General features: G+C 42.9%; 1 protein-coding gene and 2 long non-coding RNA genes across 4 annotated transcripts in view; 1 reads left to right on the top strand and 2 right to left on the bottom strand.

The window, feature by feature from the left end:
• Window positions 1–25,303, top strand: part of LOC123257855 (inhibin beta chain) — a 180,448-nt gene that overhangs the window by 19,850 nt on the left and 135,295 nt on the right. The window lies entirely within an intron of this gene.
• LOC116656455 lies at window positions 14,166–15,790 on the bottom strand. Its single transcript, XR_004311405.1, has 2 exons — window positions 15,532–15,790; window positions 14,166–15,475 (listed from the first exon to the last, which is right to left on the bottom strand). It is a non-coding gene; the product is annotated as an uncharacterized LOC116656455 (long non-coding RNA).
• On the bottom strand, window positions 21,569–23,193 carry LOC116656456. Its single transcript, XR_004311406.1, has 2 exons — window positions 22,935–23,193; window positions 21,569–22,878 (listed from the first exon to the last, which is right to left on the bottom strand). It is a non-coding gene; the product is annotated as an uncharacterized LOC116656456 (long non-coding RNA).

Raw genomic sequence — 25,303 nt, forward strand, 5'->3', positions numbered from 1 at the left:
TATAGTTAGTGACGTCTGCCCTGCTGCCACCTTTATGAATGGGCGAGATCGAGGTAATTTTCCATCGAGAAGCAAACTTACCCGATGATAATGATAAAGAGAACAGAAGTTGCAGAGGTGTAGTTAAGGATGCAATACACTTCTTAATGAAGAATGAAAATGAGAATCTTAATGAGAATAGAAATTTATTGAGGGATTCAAACTCAAGCAATTTGTTCTCCTGTCTTTAGAAATCGCTTATAAAATGTATCCCTTCTATTCTTTAAGTTTTTTAGACCCTCTGTATACCAAGGCAGCTTGAACGACCTTCGAACCCTAACGGAGGCATTATTGTCGATAATATTGAAAAGAGCAATCAAAAACTTGGTATAACAATCATCAATCGTGCCATCCGAAAAAAGGAAACCCAATCAAAACTTACAATAGCGTTATTAATAAGTGAAAGGTTAGACTCATTAAAGTGATAATAAGAAATAGGTGAGGGGGAAGGCAGAAAACTATAAAATTCAATGTGTATCAACAATGGCTTATGGTGCATATCACACGAACTTAATGGTACATTACAAATTTCTATTTACTATGAACGACATTATTTAAAAATATCAGATCCAGAATTTTCGATAAATCATTATAAATATTATTTACTTGGGAGAGGCCCATGCTAAAAATATCATCCAAAACAACGATTTCAGGCGATTTGTGAACATTGCTGGGTAACATGCCAAGCCCCAAGTCCAAACAATAGAGCTCAAGTTGAAGTCGCCAGCAACCATCAGAGCCATAGGGTCCTCCATGCTACCACAGACACTGGCGATATTTTCCATATGCGCTTGATAAGTACTGAATGCGCTGTTTGGTGGGAGGGCCCTTTAATCAAACCACCTCCTCGCTCACAATGGGTGCTGGATGAATCACGGTCTTTTCTGAGTACTTGAAACAATTTGGTTTCAAAGAACTCGGAGGAACTAAAGTTGCTATTGAGCCATGTTTCCTCGAGAACGATTACATCAAAATCACAGACTGAAGAATTCTAAAGCACCATGCGGAATTTGGCCCGCATTCCAGATATATTTTGGAAGAAAACTCTTAAGCTCTTATTAGAGCCCAAGGCAGCACGATCCATGCAGTCCACTGAAGGAATTGAGCGGGAGTATGGTATATGTGAAGGCACTGGCAGGGTCAAGATGCTAGAGGCCACATATCCCAAACGCATAGCTTCCAAGATACAACGTGGACACACATAAATTTTCATTAATCTCCAGATTGGACCTATGAATGTCCAGTCGCCGCGATGCTCTACGCTCCAGACCATGATGTAAACAAACATTTCCTCCAGACGCCGAAAAGTGAGCACGAGTGGTCAGTCTTACAGTGAACAACCCATCCAAGAAAGATAAGATAAACAGAGAGGGGTCGATAACGATAACGAATAAGACGATAACGAACCATTTGTTGTTCCTGGAGGTCCACAAGCGAAGATAATATGCAAACAGCCCACCTTGGGATCAGCTGCTGTTGTTGGAGCAAATAGAGCATTGACGGGAGCAGAATAACGTAGGAAGTGACATCAACAGTTTCCATAACTGCCAGCGCCGAATGTTATTGGCGGCTCAGGAGAGGGAGAATATGATGACCGGTCGAAGCATTTGAAGAGGGAAAAATAGCGGCTCCAGTGGCGCCGCTTGCTGGTGGTTTTTTGACGCTCCAGGGTTTGATCGAGGGAGTCTCGCAGGGAGGACAATAACCTTAGCAGGCTCTCTATGAAGAAAACGAGTGAATTTTCCCGACATTGGCCAAAAATCAACCTTGAAGGCAGCGGGGAAATGTTGCTCGGGAACTACCAATTTAAAGTTGACGAATTTTAGAGCGTTGATATCAGCATCTTTTTTAACCAATCTAGCACAGGCTATATCACTGGGGTCCAGGTGCAACTTATCAGCGACGTATTTGCACAGTGCCTCCGGTTGGGTAGACGTTGCAAATTTGCCAATGTGCAGGTATTTTAGAGTGAGAAGAACTTGGAGCTGCGCTCAGCTGGGTGCATGTCCGACAATGCGCCTGCTAGAGTTATTCCTCTTATTTCTTGGGACAGCCACTTTTGACCCAGTGGGGATCTGGGCCAATGATGACTTTTTATTTTCAGCGTTAGTAGAAGTAGTAGGGGGTGTCACTCTTTGAGACCCCTTTGAAGCAGCCATGGGCCCAGACGAACTTTCAAGAGCAAGATCCAATTTTGCATTAATGCTCATGTAAAGGGGTTCCAGGTCCAAAACCTTCATATTAAGCTCATCAATTTTTGAATGAGAGTCGTTTCCAATCACGCAGCTATCACATTGCCACAATAAGTTTGGAATGTTTATTAGAAGTTTTATAGCCTCGGATGGTAAATCAACACAATCCGTATGATAGGCACGGCGGCAGATCGATGAGCACCGAACGGCCTCACACCCACGAAGCTGCGTAGCAGTAACTTCCCCACTGCACTCCGAACAAACGAGCGGTGACATAGCAGAAAATAAACGTCCGAACGCAAGGAAAGCTAGACTGACAATTTTTTTTAGAGTGTTTAATCAACTGACTCCTCAGTTGATTCATTTTCAAAAATTTGAATTGAGATCGGGAAGTCGTCACTACCTGAGAGGTGATTATCAATTAAGAGTATAAGTATAGATCAGGGGAAGCTTAAGGTAGGTCTTAAGAGTATAAGTATAGTTCATGGGAAGCTAGGGGTAGGTCAATATATGTAAAGGTGTAGTGTGTAGTGAAGTGGGTGCCATCCAACGTTTTCATTGGGAAGTTTGTCATGGTTTAGCAGAAACGTTCTCAGAACATTTTGACGTAAGGCCATAATTTGTGTGGTTTACAGTGACTTAAAAAAATCAATTTGTATTCGTGAACATTTTCGCGCAATCATTTTTCACGCCAATTAACTCGACAAGAGTGCATCGATGAACTTTAATCTTTGTATGGCGATGGAGTACCATCTTATAGCACTGTGAAAAACTGGTATAATGAATTTAATCGTGGCCGACGCTCGCTCAAAGATGAAGGTCGTGCAGGTCGTCCAAAAACAGTCGTTGTTCCAGAGAACATTGACGCCATGCATGAACTGATAATGCAAGATCGTCATGTGACATACCGTGAGATAGAGGCATTCTTGGGAATTTTTTCCACCAGCATACATTCGATATTGCATGAACACTTGGCCGTAAAAAAATTGATTCTCGTTGGATCCCGCACAATTTGACAATCTACTCAAAAAAAGGATCGAGTGAATTGTTGCAAAAAAAAATTTAAAAAAATACAATCACGGTTTTTCAAAAGGCGTTTATAAGATCGTCACAGGTGACGAATCATTGATCTATGCTTATGATTCCGAAGCAAACGACCGTGTGGGTCTTCGAAGACGAGCCAAATCCAACGAAAGTTTTTCGTGGACGAAGCACTTCGAAGCAAATGGTGGCCTGTTTCTTCGGTAAATCAGGTCATGTGGCGACTGTTCCGCTTTAGCAACGCAGGACGGTCAATTCTGAGTGGTACACCAGAATTTGTTTGCCTGAAATCTTCGGAGAAATTCGAAAAACGAACAAGAGATGACGGATCTTTCTGCACCTTGACAATGCGAGTTCTCACACATCAGCTCAATTGATGGTTCATCCGCCATACAGCCCTGACTTGGCATCCAATGGCTTCTTTTTATTCCCGCACATGGAGCCAGGAGATGCTGTTGAAGCGTTCAAAAACCATTTTTTGGAGGGGTCTCAATCGGAGTAGACAAAGTGCTTCGACAATTGGTTTGAGCGCATGCAAAAGTGTATAAGTCTTGCTGGAGAATACTTTGAAAAACAATAAAACCATTTTCAATCATAGAAATATATAAAGCAACCCTCGTAGTTGTAAGTGACATGCAATTCTTGTTGTGTGAATGGTTTGTTGGAAGGTATATTAAAGAAATTATATACATAAGAATGTATATTATGAAAATTATTGAGTCAACGATTGAGTCAAAACTTATATTATGGATTTGGGTTTGTTGTTGTTGTAAGCAGTTGTTAAGTAGGAGAGCTTTTCCGCCATAAGGAGGGTACCAGATCTACCATATTGTTTTTACAAGTATTGACTGTTCCACTACAGGCGAATTCTACTACTTTTTTTATAATAAACGGGGATATTTTTTCAAAATGATTCATTGTCGATTCTACTAATTTCAATATATTTTGGTTCACTTGTTATTATGTTAATCATTGTCAACTGTCGGTCGGGTGGTGGAAACATTGCAGTGGTTTTGTGCTCGGGCCCTGCAGTATATAAGTAGTTGTTCTTTATGTTTGTTTAATTTGTAATATTATATTACAATATATAATATTATAAATAAATATTATATATTATATTATAAATATTTATATTTATTCGAATATTCGGACACTTGAAGCAGAAGGATGCTACTGAGCGTATACATCAGTAAGGTATTTTAGGCATCCTTGTGGTATCGTACGCTTGCAGTACCGTAAGTGACAATATTAAGAAGATAAATTTACAATTGATCATTAAATTACTTCCTTCAAACGATTATTTGATATTCCGGATGCGCCTCGTCAACCTCTAATTGACGGTACATTTTGGTTATGTCTAAGAAGGTACATTTTGGAAATCTAAGAAGAATAGAGTAGAGGCATGGCTGAATTCTTGCTCCAACTAAGAGTAAATCATTCAATGATAGTTGAGAATTAGTTTTGCATCGAACACTCTCAGCTTTTTTTTTTTTTTTAGTTTTAAGCTACCGCGACGCCTTCTGGAGTCGAGGGATTATTTGGCCTTAGTGCAAGGAAAACGCCAATCTTAAGTTTGTAAGGGATTGATAAGATGTTAATATTAATTTTATCGAGGAAGTCTGTTATTATGTTGTACTTGTCGATGTTTTCCAGTCTTAGGAACTCGTGTATGTCATTATATTTAAAAAGTGTTGGAAAGTTTCGTCTAGTAGCGTTGTATTTGGAACAGCTGAGGATTATGTGGGAAGCGTTATCGATAGTATCGCATGATTCACATCTGTTGTTGTTTACCACTTTCATTTTTGCAAGGGTTGCGTTTTCGAAGCAGTTTCCACTAAAAATTCGATTTAATACTCTGATGTTTTTTGTTTTTAGGTTACAAGATGGCTGGGAAAACCATGGCTTATTCAGTAATGTTGGAAAGACGTTGCAGTATCCTCTGGGCTTGCTGGATGCGAACTCGGCATACTCTCTCTACCATTCTTTTTTGATCTCATTGTGAATGGCTGATGTGGCGTCCTTAATACTCCAGGGGATTGTAGTGAAGGTGCCTTGGAGGTGCGCATTTTTGGCTGCCTGGTCCACGAAGTCGTTTCCTTGTATTTTGCAGTGGCTCGGGATATAATGGGGCTCAACTAAAGTAAGACGAGGGTGGCTTCCGATCTTCCTTTTAATTTCGTATACCATATAGTTGAAGTGACAAGGCTTAATTAATGCAATAGCTCTATTTTTGATGTCTGTGAGTATAGCCAGCCGGGCTATTCCTTTGCTTATGGTGTAGTAAATTGTTTTGTTAATGGCTATTAGTTCAGCCGATAATGACGACAGGATTCTGTTTATGTAGAATGATTCCCAGTGGCTATTGTCCCAATGTAGAAATGCTGCGCTGGTGAGCTGGTCGGTGACAGATCCATCTGTGAAGAAGACATCTAATCCTCTTTTTTCAATTCCGTGGAGGTTCTCTGTAAAGATTTTGTTTATAATATCTGTGCTTGTAGCATGTTTGCTTTGGGCCGAGCCCATGAAAAAATCTGTGATGGCTTTTATCTTTGAGCATGTGAGAGGTGGTGAGTTCGAAATTCCGCAGCCATGTGGTATATTATAGGAATTGGTGTACATTTTATTAGTCCTAGCGTTTTTCTTAATCTGAAGCTGGTGAGTATTCTTAGTCTTTCAATGGCTCTTTTTGACATCTGAGAGAAGGATGAACAGGCGTATTTTAATTTACTCCTCACAAAGGCTTTGTGAAGCAGCAGGCCTTTCCTAGGGTTCACTCCGTAGTGGCAGCCACTTAGAAGTTGAAGAAAGGCAAAAGTTTTGTTCATCTTTGACATCGTTTGATCAATGTGTGCTACTATGGAGTTGTTGGCCAATATAATTCTGCCGAGGTATCTTATCTGATCCACTTCCTCTATCTGAGTGTTGTTATGTGGTGTGTTAAGCAGCCGCCTGCGGCTTCCTGGGTTAAATGATAAGTTTAATGCTCTGCATGGAACTTCAAATTCGTTGTTTTTTTTCAATTAATTTTTTCCTGGCTAAGTGGAAATCTTTGTCATGACAGACTAGGAAGAAGTCGTCTGCGTATTGGAAGAGTTCGCAGTGTGGATCGTTTATTTGGTGTAGGTCTGTTGTATAAATATTGAAGAGAGTGGGGCTAAGGCAGCTTCCCTGGCATACTCCTCCATTTATCTCTTCCTTAGTTTTCCCCTTAATCAGGGACCTTTTTCCTAGGAATGAGGTTATCCAGTTTATTTGGTGAGTGTTAACCTTAATTTGTTTAAGTTTTCCTTTGAGAGTGTTAATGTTTACACAATCGAAGGCTTTCTTGAGATCTAGGCATGCTGTGACCACTTGAGAGCCACGGCTTTTAAGGAGAAGTATGTAGTTTATTAGATCATTTATACACTGTGTGATTGATCTAAATTTTCTAAAAGCGTAAGATCTGCATGGCAGGATGTGGTTGCTATGTAGTTGTTCTTCTAGGTCGTATTTTATTATACCCTCTACTAATTTGCAGAGTGTGCTTATTAAACAAATTGATCTAGAGTTATCTACTTGTGTATTGCATACTTTTTCTTTGGGAACTGGGACTACTTTTATGTTTCGCCATGCGTCTGGAAAAAGTCCCGAGATCCAGGTATTGTTCAGTAAATTATATAATTCCCTTAATTTGGGAAAAGGTAGGTTCTGGATCATTCTGTATGTTATATGATCCAGACCCCGTGCAGAGTCCAGGTTTCTTGAGACTAGATATTCATTGAAAATATCAAAATTTAGGGGTTTCCTTATATCTAGTGTAAGTATGTTGTCCTCGATTGTTGGAGGATTGGTTCCAGGTGCAATCGAGTTTGTTGTGGCGCTCGTTAAAATTTGTAGAAAGTTTTCGTTTTCTTCGTCAGATCAAGTGTTACCTACATTTTTTGGAAGTTTGTATTTTTTGAGGTTGGCTACGCTACGCCAAATTGAGGGGCTGTCAAAGATTTCTTGAGTGAATTGTTGGAAGTTCAGTCTACGTTTTTAGTGTTTAGAGTTTTGTGGTATATGAATTGTGTTGTTCTTAACAATTTTATGGGTCGACCTACCAAGACTAGTGATACTATTGAAATGCGCTTTGCAAAAGTCTTGTACTATTTTGCTGTGGATTGTTTTTGTAACTGTTGTGTGAGGTGTGGGGGTGTTCCACTCTAAGATTATTGGGTAATGATTGCTATTTGTAACTTTTGACCTAGGGCAACTCCAATGAAGGTTTGAGGTGTTCTTATTTGTGAACGTAATGTCCAGCACTGAGAATTCGGATGGGTTTAATGAGAAGGTCGGAGATCCGTCGTTAAGGCAGATGAATCCAGCCTCCTGTTCCTCGTGTTCTGTTGTGTATCCCTTTCTATCGCTTGTGTCACCCCCTATGATGGATTGGTTTGGCAATGACGCTGCGTGGGTGAAGATTTCTCTTAGCCCAATTTTGAGGTTATCAGCAGACGTTAAAGAGGCGGCGTAAAGACTAAAAATGTTAAAGTTGACCAGAAGATTGGTTGTCTATATACCAATACTCTCAATGAAATTGCTATCTTTGAGAATTCCGAATTTGATGTTATTTTGAATGTATAGGCCGACACCCCCGTATCCGCCGTACCCCAGCATGCTACAGTCCGAGTTGTCTTTAACCCAGGTCTCAGAGATGATGGCAATATCGACGTCGTTATTGATCAGGTACTTGTTGAGAAGGTGTTTGTTGTTTGAATTGTTGATGCTTTGTATGTTTAATTGTAGGATTTTCATTGTTTTTGAGAAGATTGGCTTTTTAGAAGTTCTATTTGTGAGACGTCAATCTCTGCATTTTTGGTGTTGATATAGTCCCTTAAGTCCGTTAGGAAAGTAATGATCTTGGAGTTTGAGTCAATGGGTCATTGTGGATATCCAGTAAGAATGAAGAGAGTTTTTTGAGAGTTTGAGATTCTGAATTAGTGACATTTGGCATTTGCCAGGCCGGTTCTGGAAAGAAAGAACGGTCATCCGGGTTTGGGAATGTCCTTTTGAAAAGAGAGGGTGTTTAAGTTTAAGGGTGTTTAAGTTTAAGTTTTCTACCACTTTTATTTTTTGGATCTCATAGGCTTTGCTTCTAGCTGGGCACTCCCTGCTTGTGGCAGAGTGACCGTTTCCGCAGTTGGCACATTCAATTTTTTGGCAATGCTCCTACTTGGGATGTTTCCCTCCACATTGGCCGCATTTCTCTTGCCCTTTGCAGTGTTGGGCTGTGTGTCCGAAACGGAAATACCTGAAGCATTGGATGAAGTATATAAAAGGCTGCACTTCTATCTTTGAATACATAAAGATAATTTCTTTTGGGACTTTTTGTCCCTGGAACGAGATTTTGATCTGTTTGTCGGGATAAGTTTACTCTTGTCATTTGGGTTCATAACTCTAGAAACCCCTAAGATTGGGGTTTCTGAGCTAATATTTTGTAAAATGTCAACTTCAGAGAAGTTTGAGGGGATTCTAAAGATTATCCCTGTTTACAAATGAAATGCGGGAAAATCTTGGCAAGGTAGCCATTTTCTTCAAATTTTTTATTATGGTCCAATATAGCGTTGGCTGCGGTTGCCGCGCTCAATTGGATTTGGCAACGCCCATAACTCACTCTTTTAATTTCTATCATATCTTTCAATAGGTTCAATTTTTTTAGGGTGTCCGCTAAGTGAAGTTGGTTGATAGCTTTTCTAGCAGAAGATTCACTAGATCTATCAAAACAAACTAAATAAGGGCCCGCGTGATCTGCCGCGTGAGTGGAAATATTATTAGTCTTCTCACTTACCCCATCATTTTTCTCTTTCTTCTTTTCACTCACTATTTTTTTACCGTTCATCGTTTTCGATGCGGCGTCAGATTTTGGCGCACGTGTTTGGACTCCCGGTTTAAGTAGTGGTTTGTTCAAACCATTTCCATTCTTCCTTGTTTCCATTGTGGATTGTGGTGGGGATGATCTTTCAGGAATTGGAGCCTTCCCCTTCCCTTCTCTAGCATTCCTTCTATGTTGTTTGGTGTTTTCAATGTTTCGCTGTAAAAGTTTCGATTCAGCCCGGTCTGGCAACACTGTCTGTCGTCAGAGAAAAAAACCACCAAAGAGCCAAAAAATACGTCGGTCCTCTTCGGCGTTTGAATCGCAAGTGACTCTCAGCTTTGTAGAAGCAGTTTCTGGACATTCTACGCAATGCACAATGGTCGATTTGGCCTTTCAAGCAGAACAAAACTATTTACACGAGACTGGTACGTTTATTGTTTATGAAAATATTTACTCATGGGTTCTTGGGCCCGCTGATAACGAATCTGGAGTAAGATTTTCAAAATTAATAATGGCGGATCCAATATGGCGAACATAAGATTGAAAAACTTTATGGATTTTGATGAAACATTCTATCTAGGAGTTATTCGAGTCGATGATACCAAAGCTGAAGTTGGTTTTTTAAAATTCAAAATGGCGGATCCAATATGGTGGATACAACCTCGAAAAGTAAATGGATTTTGATGAAACATCGTATTACCTTGTGTTCATCATTATTGAAGTCTTTTTTATTCAGAATGTTTCCAAACACATGATTTTCTACCGCTAAAAATTTGCGACACTGTTTTTTTTCTTCGTACCACACCAAAAAAACTTCCCGTTTGGTCACAGACATCGTTCCTGAAAAGTAGTTCAATATTTTAAGTTGCACAAAGTTGCAGACTTGTTTTGTCAATTCACGAGGGCAACAATCTATACTTAGGTAATCAACAAAGTGTAGATCGGGCGAAGGTAGGCGTTAAATGTTTAGATCTGAGAAAAGTTAGTCTCTGCGTCATAAAAAGGTATATAATATTAATATGTTATATATTGAATTCCAAGTACAACAAATAAGCACAGGTCACAAACACATTTTTTTGGTCAAGTACACACCTTTGTTCACAATATAAAGCACTTTATTTGACATAATATGTTTTTTTTTTAAATCGAATAGTTCTAATAGTAAATCTAATCTAATAGTCGTTAACAATGTTCGATAGATTACTGCAGCTCGATTATCGATAGAAAATAAAAATAATTTATATCGACATTATCAGTGAACTATTGGTAGCTATAATTTAACATAAAGGACACTTTATCGAAACATTGAAAATTGAATTAAACAATGCTAGACATGCCAAATCGACCACTGAAAAATGGGTAAAAAATCCGATTTTGGTGCATAAATCTTTTTTTTTTTTCCTAATTAATTTTTATGAATGGCCCATACTAATCGAATCTAGATATCGAATCGAATCTAGATGAAAAAATCCGCTTTCAAAACATTTTTGAAACTCAAACAAAGTCAGGTGCTTGAGCAATTTAGCAATACCAATGTAACAACACCAATGTTGTTAAATTGGCTCGAAAAACTGGTAAAATTTGAGTGCTTGCTGCTTTGTGTGAAAAAAAAGTTTGAAAAATCTAAAAATGGAAATTCCTTGCAAAGGTAATTAATAATGCAAATTGGCTTAAACATTTGTTATTATATGTCTTGTTGTACAACTGTGACCTGTTTTATATGTGTATCTTTATCAATTTGAACTAACAATTGAGTTTGTGTTTTTTGGAGAATAACTTATTAGTGGCACAGACTTGCAAAAGAGTAAGAACGAGAAATTACCTACAAAAGTGTCCTTGTTGTCATAAAATTAACCATTTTTGCTCATTTTTGCTCCTTTTTGCTAAAGTTGCGTTTATCCAGGAACATATGTGTTTGGTCACGGGGCTCTTCTTGCAATTTGGGAAAGCAACTAACGCAAATAAAATAAAATTACTAGCTTTATTAATTACATTAATAAACATTTGCCACGATGCTGCCGAAACATAAAGCGATTTAGACAAAAACACGCCATGTGGCGGCTAGCCACATATGGCAACATGACTATACGACTTTCTGATATAAATGAATCCCCACAGAAGAAAGGTGGTCGTCCGACATTGACATATGAAGCTGCTGGTAAATGACTCAAAATTAAGCTGGCATCTGAAGTTGCTATAGAAAATCAAAATTCAACCCCTTTTTTACTACACGCTGTTAACATTTGTGCCAGAAAAGCAACTGAAAATGAAGTTATAAAAAAAACTGATAGAACTGGATTGCTGGCTCCGATTCCAATAACTTCTGAAAAGGCATTCGCTTTTTTTTATGGAAAATGGGTTTACTAAGCAGCAATACAAAAATGTAAAACAACTTAGTAAACAACATGGCTGCGATAGTTACCCCTCTTATTCGAAAATAACCGAGAAGAAATTAAAATGTAGACCTGCTGGAATAGCATGCACTGAAAATGAAGAATATTACTGATATTCAAGAATATTACTGATGCAAAAGGAAGTTTGTGAAATACTTTCAGATGTTACACAGTGTACTCTTATTTTTAGCTATGTGTTTGATGGTCTACTGGTCACAGTTTAGAGAAATAAAAATTAAGCATCGCAGAGTCTCAATCTTTAGATGATTCTCTATTTGTTCCATCGATTATTCCCATAAAAATGATAGATCCAAAACAAAGAGTCATTTGGTTAAATAAATCGCCTCAGTCCATACGATTTTGCCATCCTCTAAAAAAAACATACTTAAAGGAAACAACGTCTCTAATATTAAAAGAAAAAGAAAACTTGGACAATCAGATTAATAACCTGGATTTATACGTGCATGCTTTCGAATTGAATGCAATTTTTGTAAAATTCGATGAGCACCTAACACTTATAGATGGCAAGGTGTTAAATATAATAACAGGAACAAAATCCTGCCAGTCGTGTCCAATGTTTGGGGCAAAGCCCACCCAGCTTCTTACTATAAGTGATTTTTAATCCAAAATATTTGATATGAAGCCACATACGGATCAGTATGGATTAAGTTCCTTTTATGCATGGATTCGCTTTTTTGAATTCTTGCTTAAAATATCATACAGAATTGAGCTTAGAAAGTGGCATGTTAAGGGAAATGACAAAATCGAATTGGAGGCACGAAACTATAAAGTTCAAGCAGTGTTTTGGAAAGATATGGGGCTTCATGTAGACAAGCCGAGACAAAATGGCCGAGCCGAGACAAAGTGGCAATACAAATGACGGAAATACGGCGAGGCGGGCAGTCTCCAACCCAAAATTATTGTCCTCTATATTAGGAATAGATCACAATTTGATTCAGCGCCTACATGTAATAGCCATAGATTGTCATTACCCTATAAATTCAGAAAAATTCAAATTATTCTGTTTTGAAACTTTTACTATATATAGGACCAATTACTTTTGGTACCCCATGTCGCCAACAGTACACAAAATTTTAATACATGGATACATCATCATTGAAAAACCAATTGTTCCTGTTGGCTCCTTGGCAGAAAGTGCATCAGAAGCAAGGCACAAACTTTTCAAGGCTGACCGAAAAAATCATGCCAGAAAATGTAGCCGGATTGACAATATGTCAGATGTCTTTCACAGAGCTATGGATTCGTCTGATCCTTTAATGTCTAGTTCTTGGTTCACAAAAACCAACAGGATGCCTCTGCCAGCAGAGGTTTTCGATCTTTTGGATTCGCCAATCATATCCTCAGGTGTTGGCCACAAAGACGGAAGTACATCCCAAAACTCGTGCGCAGAAGACTCAGATGAAGAAAATGGCAACGATGATGTAAGTGACACTTTTGAAATCGAATTAGAGGTAGTGGTACCAGACGATATTGAAAACTAAAACGCAAGGGAAAGTAAGTTACAATTGTTGAGTTGAATGTAATCCAATTTTTTTTCAATGTTCGTAAAATTTAACAATGGATTCTAAATACGTAACAGAGTTTAATTTTATTTTTCTATAATGTAATACCAAATGTGATTCAAATTATAATTTGTAATAATTTCTTAAATAAAAGTGCATTTTTAACCACTGTGCGGTACGCAAATTGAAAAATCAAAATTTTGTTTTAGTTCAAATAACACAGGCCGACAATTTCCAACTTTTTTTTTCCTCCACGCATAATTTTACCTGCTCCATAACCTTTAGGCTCCCCTGAACCAAAGTCCAGAACAAACATAGGTTCTATCACCCACCGTTTCCGCGGTACACCGAAGAGAAGAAATTGATCAAATTTTACCATATATTGTATTATGTAGGCCGTGTAATGGCGATGACCATCATAGTTTCCAGTACATATCATTTTTGAAATGTATGTGTACCAACTAAAATTCAAAAATGGTATCTAGCAGTTACCATATCTTTGGAATACTCATCCAAAGTTGAAATCTCAGATTTTCTACGTTAATTTTTGGTCTTCTATGATTTTTCCCCAAACATTTTTCTATGGAAGATTTTTATTTTCTTATTGAAGTCAGTAGATCATACCATGTTTTAATTTTGGATTTAAGGGATAACTCGAAATAATTTTATTGAATTTATTATAGGTGGTTCAACAATATTTTCTTCATTTAAATTGGAGTTTTTAATCTCATATTTTCAAAAAGTCATGGCTATCTAAAACTGTTTCTATATTCAAAACGTATCTATTGCAGGTTCAGCTTGTTTAGTAAAGCTTTACAGAAGTTGTAGATAGCTGTAACGAACAGTGAGGTGGCATCTCTGGATATATCGGACGAGAGGAGGGAGTTGCACGCTGTGTCCGGCCAGATCTCGCCGGCTAGTGGGTGGGTTCTGGAACACCCCCTTCTCTCCCCTCGATGCTGCCTCGGGGATCATAAATTGAATCGATAATGATGCGTGCGCGACCCCACGAACAGCGTGGGTCAAACCTGAGCTCCTCAGACCAGAGTATATTAGGATCCTTCGGAGATCCCCCAAGAAGGCACATGGCATAGGTTGGTGGCAGGGCGGTGGCGACCCAAACGAGGCGAAATATGTTTTCTTACTCCATTATAAACTTCATTGTTTTATTCCTTAACAAAAGACCTTAAAATTCTAGATGACATCCTTATCCTAGCTTCCTAACTATTCTAATACTCCAATGTATGATTTTTCTGACTATGCTTAATAATATCTTATTGCTAAAGATTAGAGAACTTAAGTGTATATTCGACTTGGCAGGATTTGCGGACTCGCGTTCAATATCATGACAACAGATTTTAGTTACTAAGAGAGCGCTACTACAAAGGCCACGCGTGGGGTTGACTGTATGACCGGTGAAGCCTCTTGGGCTGGAACTCGGAAAACGAGGAAAATATTGATCGGAGAATTCCGTATCACTTCTGCTGGCTTGGCATAGATTTAGGATTACTCACTCAATACATCCGCGACGAGTCGTTGAAGCGCTTCCACTACTCGAGGCTGGAAAAGATAATATGTAATTCGGGAGGGCCTTTGCCTAACCCGTCAACAATGCCAACAACAAATCATACAGCCAGTGGCAGAGCTCTGACGCGAAATCTTCGCCCACTACTTCTTCTCCTCCTCTTCCGGCACCGTTAGGCCATCAGCCGGTCGAGTCTCTCCGCTCTCCTGATCGACAAAGCGCTTCTTGAAAGCGCCGCAAGCGCCCTGTCCCTGCTTCTTATCCTACGGCTGAAGGCTAGTCCACGCCTGCTCCTCCGGATAACGGAACGCTCCTTTAAAGCGCAGCCAGCGCTCCGCTCCCGCTACTGCTCCTATAGGAGCTCGCCTATTTTGCGGCGACTCCTCCGTTCGACGGCGTGCTCCTTAAAAGCGCCGCCAGCACTCCGTCCTTGTTTTTACTCCTCCAGGAGGACGCCTACTGCACGGCGGCTCCTGCGATCGGCGTGGTGCTGCTTAAAGCGCCGCCAGCACTCTGTCTTCCTTCACTACTCCAGGATGGCGCCTACTACACGACGGCTCCTGTGATCGACGGGGTGCTGCTTAAAGCGCCGCCAGCACTCCGTCCTTCGTCACTGCTCCAGGATGGCGCCTACTTTACGGCGACTCCTGTGAGGTTAGGGCCGAACCCTATCCGGATCTCTGGCGGAGCGCCCCTTAAAGCGTCGCGAACGCTCCGATTGCTTCACTTCAGGTCGAGCTCACGGTATCTCCAGCTCCTACTTGGTTTTGATGACTCCCCTCAGCCCCGCCTCGTGGGCGGCCTGACTGAGAGATTCGCGCCGCAACTGTGACCCGCTCTTCTCTTCTTCTTCTGGCCAAGCGTTGCTCGCACTATGCCTCTCTGCCACCAGGGGTCTAGCTCGCACGCTGGTACCCCTGACCTAGCTAAACGAAAACACCTACGTCAGGCTCGCATAACCATGACCAGTCTTAAAACTCACCTAGCTTCTACGATCGCGCCCTGCCTTGACTGAGCAGTACGTACACCACCAAATTGCCGCTTGTGGCCCTCTTCCTGTATGCCTGCTGGTCCTGCACCAGCACGATGATTCCTCAGCGGGTAAAACTACGCTGCAGTTGCTCGAAAATTTCCGGATGCTTCTCCTTTCTTGCCCGAACTTGCTTGTTTCGTGGTTAAATTCAAAAAGAACGCCACTCCCACGCGGTTTCCTAACCTTAGCTTTGAGCGCGTTACCAGATCGATCCGATCCTCCACGAAACGCTGAATAGGGTCCTATTACGCGATCGGGCTGCCAGAAAGGCTGAAACACCGCACCCCCCCAGGCTGCCAACCCGTTCGAACTATCGCCGACGTTACAAAATGCCCCCTTCTCAAGAGCTAGAACAGGGTCTCAAACGATCCTGTTTAGCTAAACCACGGAGGCGAGAACTACTGCTTCAAGTCTTTGGCATGATAGGTACCTATCGCTCGCCCTTGCATGTCCTCCAGCTCGTAAGTAGCTCTTCCTGTTCTCCTCCGAACTCTAGCTTTAATATACCTAGGCCCAAGCTTGGCATTATATCCTACAGCGAAGTTACTCTGCTTGAAATTCCTCCTGAAGATCTCTTGGCCCTCTCGATATGAAACCTCTCTCGAACGCACATTGTAAAGCCTTTCATTCTTCTCCGTCTGCCTCGCTAAGGCCTTCTGCGCTTGAGCGCGTGCCACCTCCAACGAGTCCTCCTTGGACAGCCTGATTTCTCTGTCCTCCATGATACCTAGCTCTCTCATGAGCTTGTACGTTCCTCCCGATCCTACAAACTGTTGCCCAAACACCAAGTAATATGGGGACTCACCCGTGCCGGAATGGATCGAGGTCCTCAAAGCACAGCAGATCTCGCTGAGATGCTCGTCCCAGTTTCTCTGGTCTGCATTTACGTACGACCTTATGGCTGCGATGACCGACCTATTTACCCTTTCCGACGCATTGGCCTGCGGCGAATGGACCGCTGTGAAAACCTGCGTCACCCTATTCTCCCGCATTAGCGTCCTAAATGCTTCTCCTTTGAATTGCGTTCCATTATCTGAGAACACAGTCTCCGGAACTCCATACGTGTGGAACAACTCCTGCTTCATGTACTTCACCACTACATCCGCCGAGAGCTTCTTCACCGCCTTGAGGAACACGAATTTGGTGTAATGGTCTAAAGCGATGAATAACCCAATATTTCCACTCTTGGATCTCGGATACGGCCCCAGGAAATCCACATATATTCGCTGAAAGAATCTCTGTGTTTCCGCTGGCCTTCCCATCGCTGGCCTCATCACCTGATTAGGTACCTTGTTCATCTTACAGACCTCGCACTTGCCTACGTACTCCTTCACCTCATTGGCTAAGCCTGGCCAGTAGTACATTTGACGAACTCTCTCTAGCGTTTTACGGACACCTCCGTGCGCTGCTGTGGGACTGTCATGGGCCTCTCTTAATATCTCTGGAATCATCCCCTTTGGCACCCATAACTTCCATGCGAAATTCTCCGCTAGCTCTAAACCCCGGACTTGCTTCGTCCGTCGGAAGACCTTGCCATCCATGACCTTCAGATCTGGTACCGTCTCGCCATTGGCTTCGACCGTCTCCCGAAGGGTCTTGTACTCCTCCGCCTCGAAATGTGGGGATTCATAATCCATTCCTACCTCCGCAACTATCTCCTCATCTGACGCTCCTTCATATGCCCTAGACAGCGCATCCGGAACCACGTGCAGTTTGCCCTTCCGATGCTCAATATGGAACTTGTAGGCCTGCAATTTCGCCGCCCATCGCCCCAACCGAGATCTCAAATCCGGCTGTGCCATGAGCCATCCTAGCGACGCGTGATCTGTGATGACCGTGAACTTATGCCCTTCTACGTAAGGTCTAAACCGTTTAATACAAATAATCGCGGCCAGGCATTCCTGTTCCGTGACGGAGTAATTCCTTTGGGCCTTGCTCAACTTCTTTGAGACAAAAGCGATTGGATATTCGTCACCCTTGTCCCCTTCCGTCTTCTGAACCAGGACGCCACCAATCCCATAACTGCTCGCATCGCAGTGAATGTAGAACGGCTTCGTAAAATCCGGACTGTGCAGAACCGGAGCCTGACACATCGCTTCCTTAAGCTTTGTGAAAGCCTCTAGGCCAGCCTGCGACATCGTGAAACGACACTTAGGCCTCACCAGATCCGTCAATGGTGCCGCTATGTCTGCATAATTGCTTATGAATTTGCTGTACCACCCAGTCATGCCCAGAAAACTCCGTAACGCCTTTAGCGTCCGCGGAATCGGGTAATTTACCATCGCCTCTATCTTCTCGGGGTCTGTCCTTATGACGCCTTCTCCGATCACATGGCCCAAATACTTAACCGAACGCATGCAAAAGTGGCTCTTCTCGATGTTCAGAGTTAGCCCTGCTTTCTGAATGTGCCCAGCCACCGTCGTCAGAACCGCCAGATGCGACTCAAAGGTGTCGGAGACGACCAGCAGGTCATCCAAATATACGAACACCTCATTACGCAACGAGGCCGGAATCACTTTGTCCATGAGGCGAGTCATAGTCTGCGATGCATTCATTAGCCCGAAAGGCATAACTTTAAACTGGTACAATGGCTTCCCTGGAACCGTAAACGCGGTCTTGTCGCGTGAAGCCGGATCCAGCGGGATTTGCCAGTACGCATCCTTCAGATCCAGACTAGAGATGAACATCGCTCTGGGAAGTCTACTCAGGATCGCATCAATCTGTGGAAGTGGATAGGCGTCGCCCTGGGTGAAACTATTCACCTTCCTGCAGTCCAGACATAGCCGAACCTTTCCTGGCTTCTGTACCAATACCACCGGCGACGACCAGGCACTTTGCGACTCCTCGATCACTCCCAATCTCATCATCCTATCGACCTCTCCGTAGAGCAGTTTCTCTACCGCTGGAGAGACCGGATAGTGCCTCTGCTTGACCGCTTTCGTGTCCCCGACATCGATACTGTGGCTGATTAAATGCGTTTTGCCCAATCCTAACTTGGCGAAAGATGGAAATAGCTCTACCACTGCCTTTAGACTAACTTTCTGTTCTTCAGACAACTCCTGACTAACGGAGATTTCGCCGACTCGGAACTCCGATGGCAACAGCTCGAAACTCCTCCAGAAATCGATACCTAAATACAAATCCTGGCTCAGAGTGGGAACCAGGTAGAACATGTGCGTCTTGCATCGATCTTTGAACCCTACCTCAGTCGTTAAATGGCCTACCACCTGCTGTCGTTGCCCATCGGCCGTGCTTACGATCGTTCCTTTGCGCTTGAAGTCGACCCCGCTTCTTATGACCTTCCTCGCGAAACTCCCTCCGATACAGCTAACTGCCGCACCAGTATCCAATAGTCCTAGTACTTCCTCACCTAACAATCTGACTTCGGCGAAAGGACGTTTATCAGAGACCTTATACCTTATCGTTTCAACCGTCTTCATTGACTGCCAATACTGCCTTAACCTATTAGTGTTCCTTGACCTATTCTTACTCTCTACCTTAGCTTTATTACACTCTTCACTGAGCTCTCTTCCTACTTGTCCTTGTTCACACCTGACGGAACGCGCTGAGATGGACGATCCAGCGCATTCGCTCTTCCGTTTTTTAGACATTTCGGACACGATGGCTTGTAGACATTTGGTGCTCCGCACCCAAAACAGAAAACTTTCCGCTTGCCCGCGCAGTCGTGGTACCTGTGACCCTCTTTCCTGCAATTCCAGCAGATAAGAGCCACTGCCTCCACTTCACCCGCTTCATCACCTGAGAATTCTTGGGCCTCTTCCCATTCCACGTCGCTTCCTACTTCCGCTACCGATTTGTTGTAACTTCTGTGTGAGCTTCTGTCTTCCCGTCTCTGGGTTTCCCCATACGGCTTCTTCCCCCATCCTGGCTTGGATGTGCCGCAGTCTCGTCGCACCTCCTCTAAGAATCGTTCCCGGCGCCGACAAATCTCCCGTAAGTGGCTTATCGAACGTATCGACACATTCAACAGCTCGTGGCGGATCTCGGACCTGAGATTCCTCCTTACCATCTCCACTAGCGTGGCATCGCTTAATGGAACGCTCAGACCATCCATCAGCTGTTCTACTGCCTCATAAAACGTGTCAAAATCTTCTCTGTCGCGCTGCTTCCGATCTCTTATTGCCTCTCTTATGTCCTCATCCGACCTATCGTCCCTAAAGTGTTTCCTGAGCGCGTCGCATAGGTCATTCCACCTCATTCCTCTATTCAACTTGTGAAAACGCCAGTAAAATTCTCCCGCTTTCCCATCAAATAACAAACTCGCATTTCCGCATAGTGCTGAAAAGTTACTATCCAGCGTCTGGTGCGTCAAAGCTTCAACCCGATAGATGAAATTATCGATGGTCATGCCGTCGGGATGACCGCTAAAACGAATCTTCCAACTATTCAGGATCTGACCCACTTTCTCTGGTCTATACCCAAAGTTGTGATCAGCCGGTTGCCTCACGCCATTTCCTAAGTAGTCGCCCTGATCCCGGATCTCTCTTTCATCACCGTAGACCCCACTAGGCTGCTCGTAGCTTCCAGTTCCCTCTTCTCCTTCCCTCTCTGCTTGCGCCCTTTGGTGGAACAGTCTGTCCATTTGCGCTGACAGTTGTTCCAGCAGCGTCGCCTGCATGGCGCTGATTGATTGGGACACAATCGAACTTAACTCCGCTGTGCTTCCTGCCGACTCTGCTTGAGAGCTCGCTTGGCTGGCCCCACAGGGTGAATCTGCTCTGCGAGTCAGCTGACTCGTGCTCGCGCCAGTCGTATCGCTGGCCGCCTGTGCTTTCTCGAAACACACTACCTTGCACGTCGGGCATGACAACTTCGATTTGGCGTGTGTTGTTATACACGCTTTGTGGAACTCGTGTCCGCACTTGGTTCTGGCTCTGCCGGTTGCCATCTCTTTATTACATAATGTGCAGACGGGCACCTTCACAGGTGTCGCTGCCCCCTTCTCTGCCTCTGCCGGGTTCATCCTTTCTTTCTTTCTTGCCTACCCTAAAAAATGCTCGCTTCACAAATACCGAAACTCTAAAACTGAACTTCGCCTTCGTCTTTAGCCTGCCTACCGCCATGCACGCTGCCTAACGTTCTTCTTCTTTTCGCCATTGCTTCTCACCTAATTCCGTTCTGGAATTTCGCTCGTAGAAAACTCCCCTTTCCAGCTCTATAAGCTGAAACCCTTTTGACGTGGTCATTTCGTGCCTGTTACGAATGAACTCCAAGCGTCCTTCTGCTCTCCTAGGGGATGACGGGATTTAGCTGCCAATCTACAGGCTTGGTCAGATATCAGTCCGCTAACTGATACTGCTTTTCCAAACAACTGTGGCATTGTCTTTCCCGTCCCTTCGTTATTGTAGCAGCCTGCCATCCGAAACTCGTGGTCAGCTGGGTCCTATCCCCTGCTAAAGTCCTGCGAGAATCCGTCCTGCTAAACTCTACACGAAACTATTGCTGTGGTTGCGAGGCACTGTGGTCTACTCTCTCCTCTGAGTGTAGAATTCCGAGCGGTACCCGCGCCACTGCTGAGGGTTTTGGTCTGGTTACTGCCATGCCACTGTAACCAGCCGAAAAAAACTTGTCCGCAAAACATGGCTGCGTCTAACCATGCTAAAAACATGGCCACTTAGTTGGGCGCCAGATAAATTTATGATTAAGATAATTATAACTGTAACGAACAGTGAGGTGGCATCTCTGGATATATCGGACGAGAGGAGGGAGTTGCACGCTGTGTCCGGCCAGATCTCGCCGGCTAGTGGGTGGGTTCTGGAACACCCCCTTCTCTCCCCTCGATGCTGCCTCGGGGATCATAAATTGAATCGATAATGATGCGTGCGCGACCCCACGAACAGCGTGGGTCAAACCTGAGCTCCTCAGACCAGAGTATATTAGGATCCTTCGGAGATCCCCCAAGAAGGCACATGGCATAGGTTGGTGGCAGGGCGGTGGCGACCCAAACGAGGCGAAATATGTTTTCTTACTCCATTATAAACTTCATTGTTTTATTCCTTAACAAAAGACCTTAAAATTCTAGATGACATCCTTATCCTAGCTTCCTAACTATTCTAATACTCCAATGTATGATTTTTCTGACTATGCTTAATAATATCTTATTGCTAAAGATTAGAGAACTTAAGTGTATATTCGACTTGGCAGGATTTGCGGACTCGCGTTCAATATCATGACAACAGATTTTAGTTACTAAGAGAGCGCTACTACAAAGGCCACGCGTGGGGTTGACTGTATGACCGGTGAAGCCTCTTGGGCTGGAACTCGGAAAACGAGGAAAATATTGATCGGAGAATTCCGTATCACTTCTGCTGGCTTGGCATAGATTTAGGATTACTCACTCAATACATCCGCGACGAGTCGTTGAAGCGCTTCCACTACTCGAGGCTGGAAAAGATAATATGTAATTCGGGAGGGCCTTTGCCTAACCCGTCAACAATGCCAACAACAAATCATACAGCCAGTGGCAGAGCTCTGACGCGAAATCTTCGCCCACTACTTCTTCTCCTCCTCTTCCGGCACCGTTAGGCCATCAGCCGGTCGAGTCTCTCCGCTCTCCTGATCGACAAAGCGCTTCTTGAAAGCGCCGCAAGCGCCCTGTCCCTGCTTCTTATCCTACGGCTGAAGGCTAGTCCACGCCTGCTCCTCCGGATAACGGAACGCTCCTTTAAAGCGCAGCCAGCGCTCCGCTCCCGCTACTGCTCCTATAGGAGCTCGCCTATTTTGCGGCGACTCCTCCGTTCGACGGCGTGCTCCTTAAAAGCGCCGCCAGCACTCCGTCCTTGTTTTTACTCCTCCAGGAGGACGCCTACTGCACGGCGGCTCCTGCGATCGGCGTGGTGCTGCTTAAAGCGCCGCCAGCACTCTGTCTTCCTTCACTACTCCAGGATGGCGCCTACTACACGACGGCTCCTGTGATCGACGGGGTGCTGCTTAAAGCGCCGCCAGCACTCCGTCCTTCGTCACTGCTCCAGGATGGCGCCTACTTTACGGCGACTCCTGTGAGGTTAGGGCCGAACCCTATCCGGATCTCTGGCGGAGCGCCCCTTAAAGCGTCGCGAACGCTCCGATTGCTTCACTTCAGGTCGAGCTCACGGTATCTCCAGCTCCTACTTGGTTTTGATGACTCCCCTCAGCCCCGCCTCGTGGGCGGCCTGACTGAGAGATTCGCGCCGCAACTGTGACCCGCTCTTCTCTTCTTCTTCTGGCCAAGCGTTGCTCGCACTATGCCTCTCTGCCACCAGGGGTCTAGCTCGCACGCTGGTACCCCTGACCTAGCTAAACGAAAACACCTACGTCAGGCTCGCATAACCATGACCAGTCTTAAAACTCACCTAGCTTCTACGATCGCGCCCTGCCTTGACTGAGCAGTACGTACACCACCAAATTGCCGCTTGTGGCCCTCTTCCTGTATGCCTGCTGGTCCTGCACCAGCACGATGATTCCTCAGCGGGTAAAACTACGCTGCAGTTGCTCGAAAATTTCCGGATGCTTCTCCTTTCTTGCCCGAACTTGCTTGTTTCGTGGTTAAATTCAAAAAGAACGCCACTCCCACGCGGTTTCCTAACCTTAGCTTTGAGCGCGTTACCAGATCGATCCGATCCTCCACGAAACGCTGAATAGGGTCCTATTACGCGATCGGGCTGCCAGAAAGGCTGAAACACCGCACCCCCCCAGGCTGCCAACCCGTTCGAACTATCGCCGACGTTACATAGCCATGACTTTTTGAAAATATGAGATTAAAAACTCGAATTTAAATGAAGAAAATATTGTTGAACCACCTATAATAAATTCAATAAAATTATTTCGAGTTATCCCTTAAATCCAAAATTAAAACATGGTATGATCTACTGATTTCAATAAGAAAATAAAAATCTTCCATAGAAAAATGTTTGGGGAAAAATCATAGAAGACCAAAAATTAACGTAGAAAATCTGAGATTTCAACTTTGGATGAGTATTCCAAAGATATGGTAACTGCTAGATACCATTTTTGAATTTTAGTTGGTACACATACATTTCAAAAATGATATGTACTGGAAACTATGATGGTCATCGCCATTACACGGCCTACATAATTCAATATATGGTAAAATTTGATCAATTTCTTCTCTTAGGTGTACCGCGGAAACTGTGGGTTATAGAACCTATGTTTGTTCTGGACTTTGGTTCAGGGGAGCTTAAAGGTTATGGAGCAAGTGAAATTATGCGTGGAGATTTTTTGCTGTTGGCCTGTGTAATACACCAAAAAAAGTTTCAAGTCAATATCTTATAAACTAGTGCTTATGCACCAAAAACGGGATTTTTGCCCACAGTGCAGTGTGCAATGGTACAAAATGAAGCAATGAGAATCTGTTGGGATAAGATTATTTGTGGCACTCATGAAACCGAGATCTTCATATTCTACCATAAATTTTTGAAATAACACCAGCATAGTCGGTTTTTTTTCAGTCAACTTTCTAGTGCCAGAAATCGTCTCCGTGCCGTCTCAAATGACGAACCAAGTATGCAGAACTTGACTTGAATGGTAGTTAGACTGGCACACGAAAAAATGTTTTCACCGAATGTCTTTTCGTAAAGCGCCTGTTATGATATATAAATTTGTGTGCTTTTATTGTTTGGAACTTTTTCCAACTCCCAGAAGCCCGTGAACAATTTTTCTCGGGGGCTTGAATTAATTAAAGAATGATTTTGATATCTTTTCAACTGTAAACTTTTTAGTGAGGGTAGTGCAGGTGGTATAGAAGATTTAGCTATGAACTGATATAACAAAGTGTGGTGACTGATGTAACTTTCTGTGGCCTTTCGTAAGCAATTAATGCATAACGGATAGCCTTTAGTAAATTAAAACCGATTTGTAACTGATGTGGCTGCAAACGAACAACATATTAATATGAATTTATCTTGGGATTTGCAAAATACGCATTTAGCATCTTGAATGTTATTTGTCACCTTGTACATTCCTTCCTTCATGATTGCACATTTTCCTCATTCCAGATCCTGTTTGTGTTGATTCAGCCGATAAATGTTGATATCTTTTGTTAAGGGCAGCGCCACAGTCTTTCCAAAATGAAATTTTTCCACAATCTAAGTTTTCATCTAGTTCTAAATTTTGGCTTTACTTCTCGCATGACGACGTGAACCAAAATGGAGTGAACCAACAATAACGATTTTTTTTTTATCACCTACTGATAACAAAGATTCGAATACGATTCTGTGACAGTATCAATCAGAGTTCGCAAAGCCAATGCAAAATTGGGTGAATATCAAAAAGTCGCGATATTTCGTAAACCATCGTAAACTTGTTTTAATGAAGCGAAAGCCTTTGGATAATTTTTGTGTCTTACCTGAATGTTTTTCGATATTGCTTAGTAATGCGTCACTATCTATAATACTTTTAAATAATCCTATAAAGTTCTTATACTCCGAATAATTACCAGTGAACTTGGGAAGCTTCATTTGAGGTAAATGCTTACTGTAATAAATTGTGGTTTGCTGTGGTTTCATTTTGGAAAATTATTTGTAAACTTGCTACGGCAGATATAAGTAATGCCTTAGCAGAAATATTCTCAAGATCTGGACGAGACGAATAATAAGGGTTGATGCTATGTATTTTTTACTGCAATTTAAAGGCATGGTCTATGTATTTGTTTAGAATATCTAATCTACATTCTAATTGTAGAGTATAAAACGAAACTGAGTGG

This window comes from Drosophila ananassae (assembly GCF_017639315.1).
Source record: "Drosophila ananassae strain 14024-0371.13 chromosome 4 unlocalized genomic scaffold, ASM1763931v2 tig00000071, whole genome shotgun sequence".
In the NCBI taxonomy this organism is placed as follows: Eukaryota; Metazoa; Arthropoda; class Insecta; order Diptera; family Drosophilidae; genus Drosophila; species Drosophila ananassae.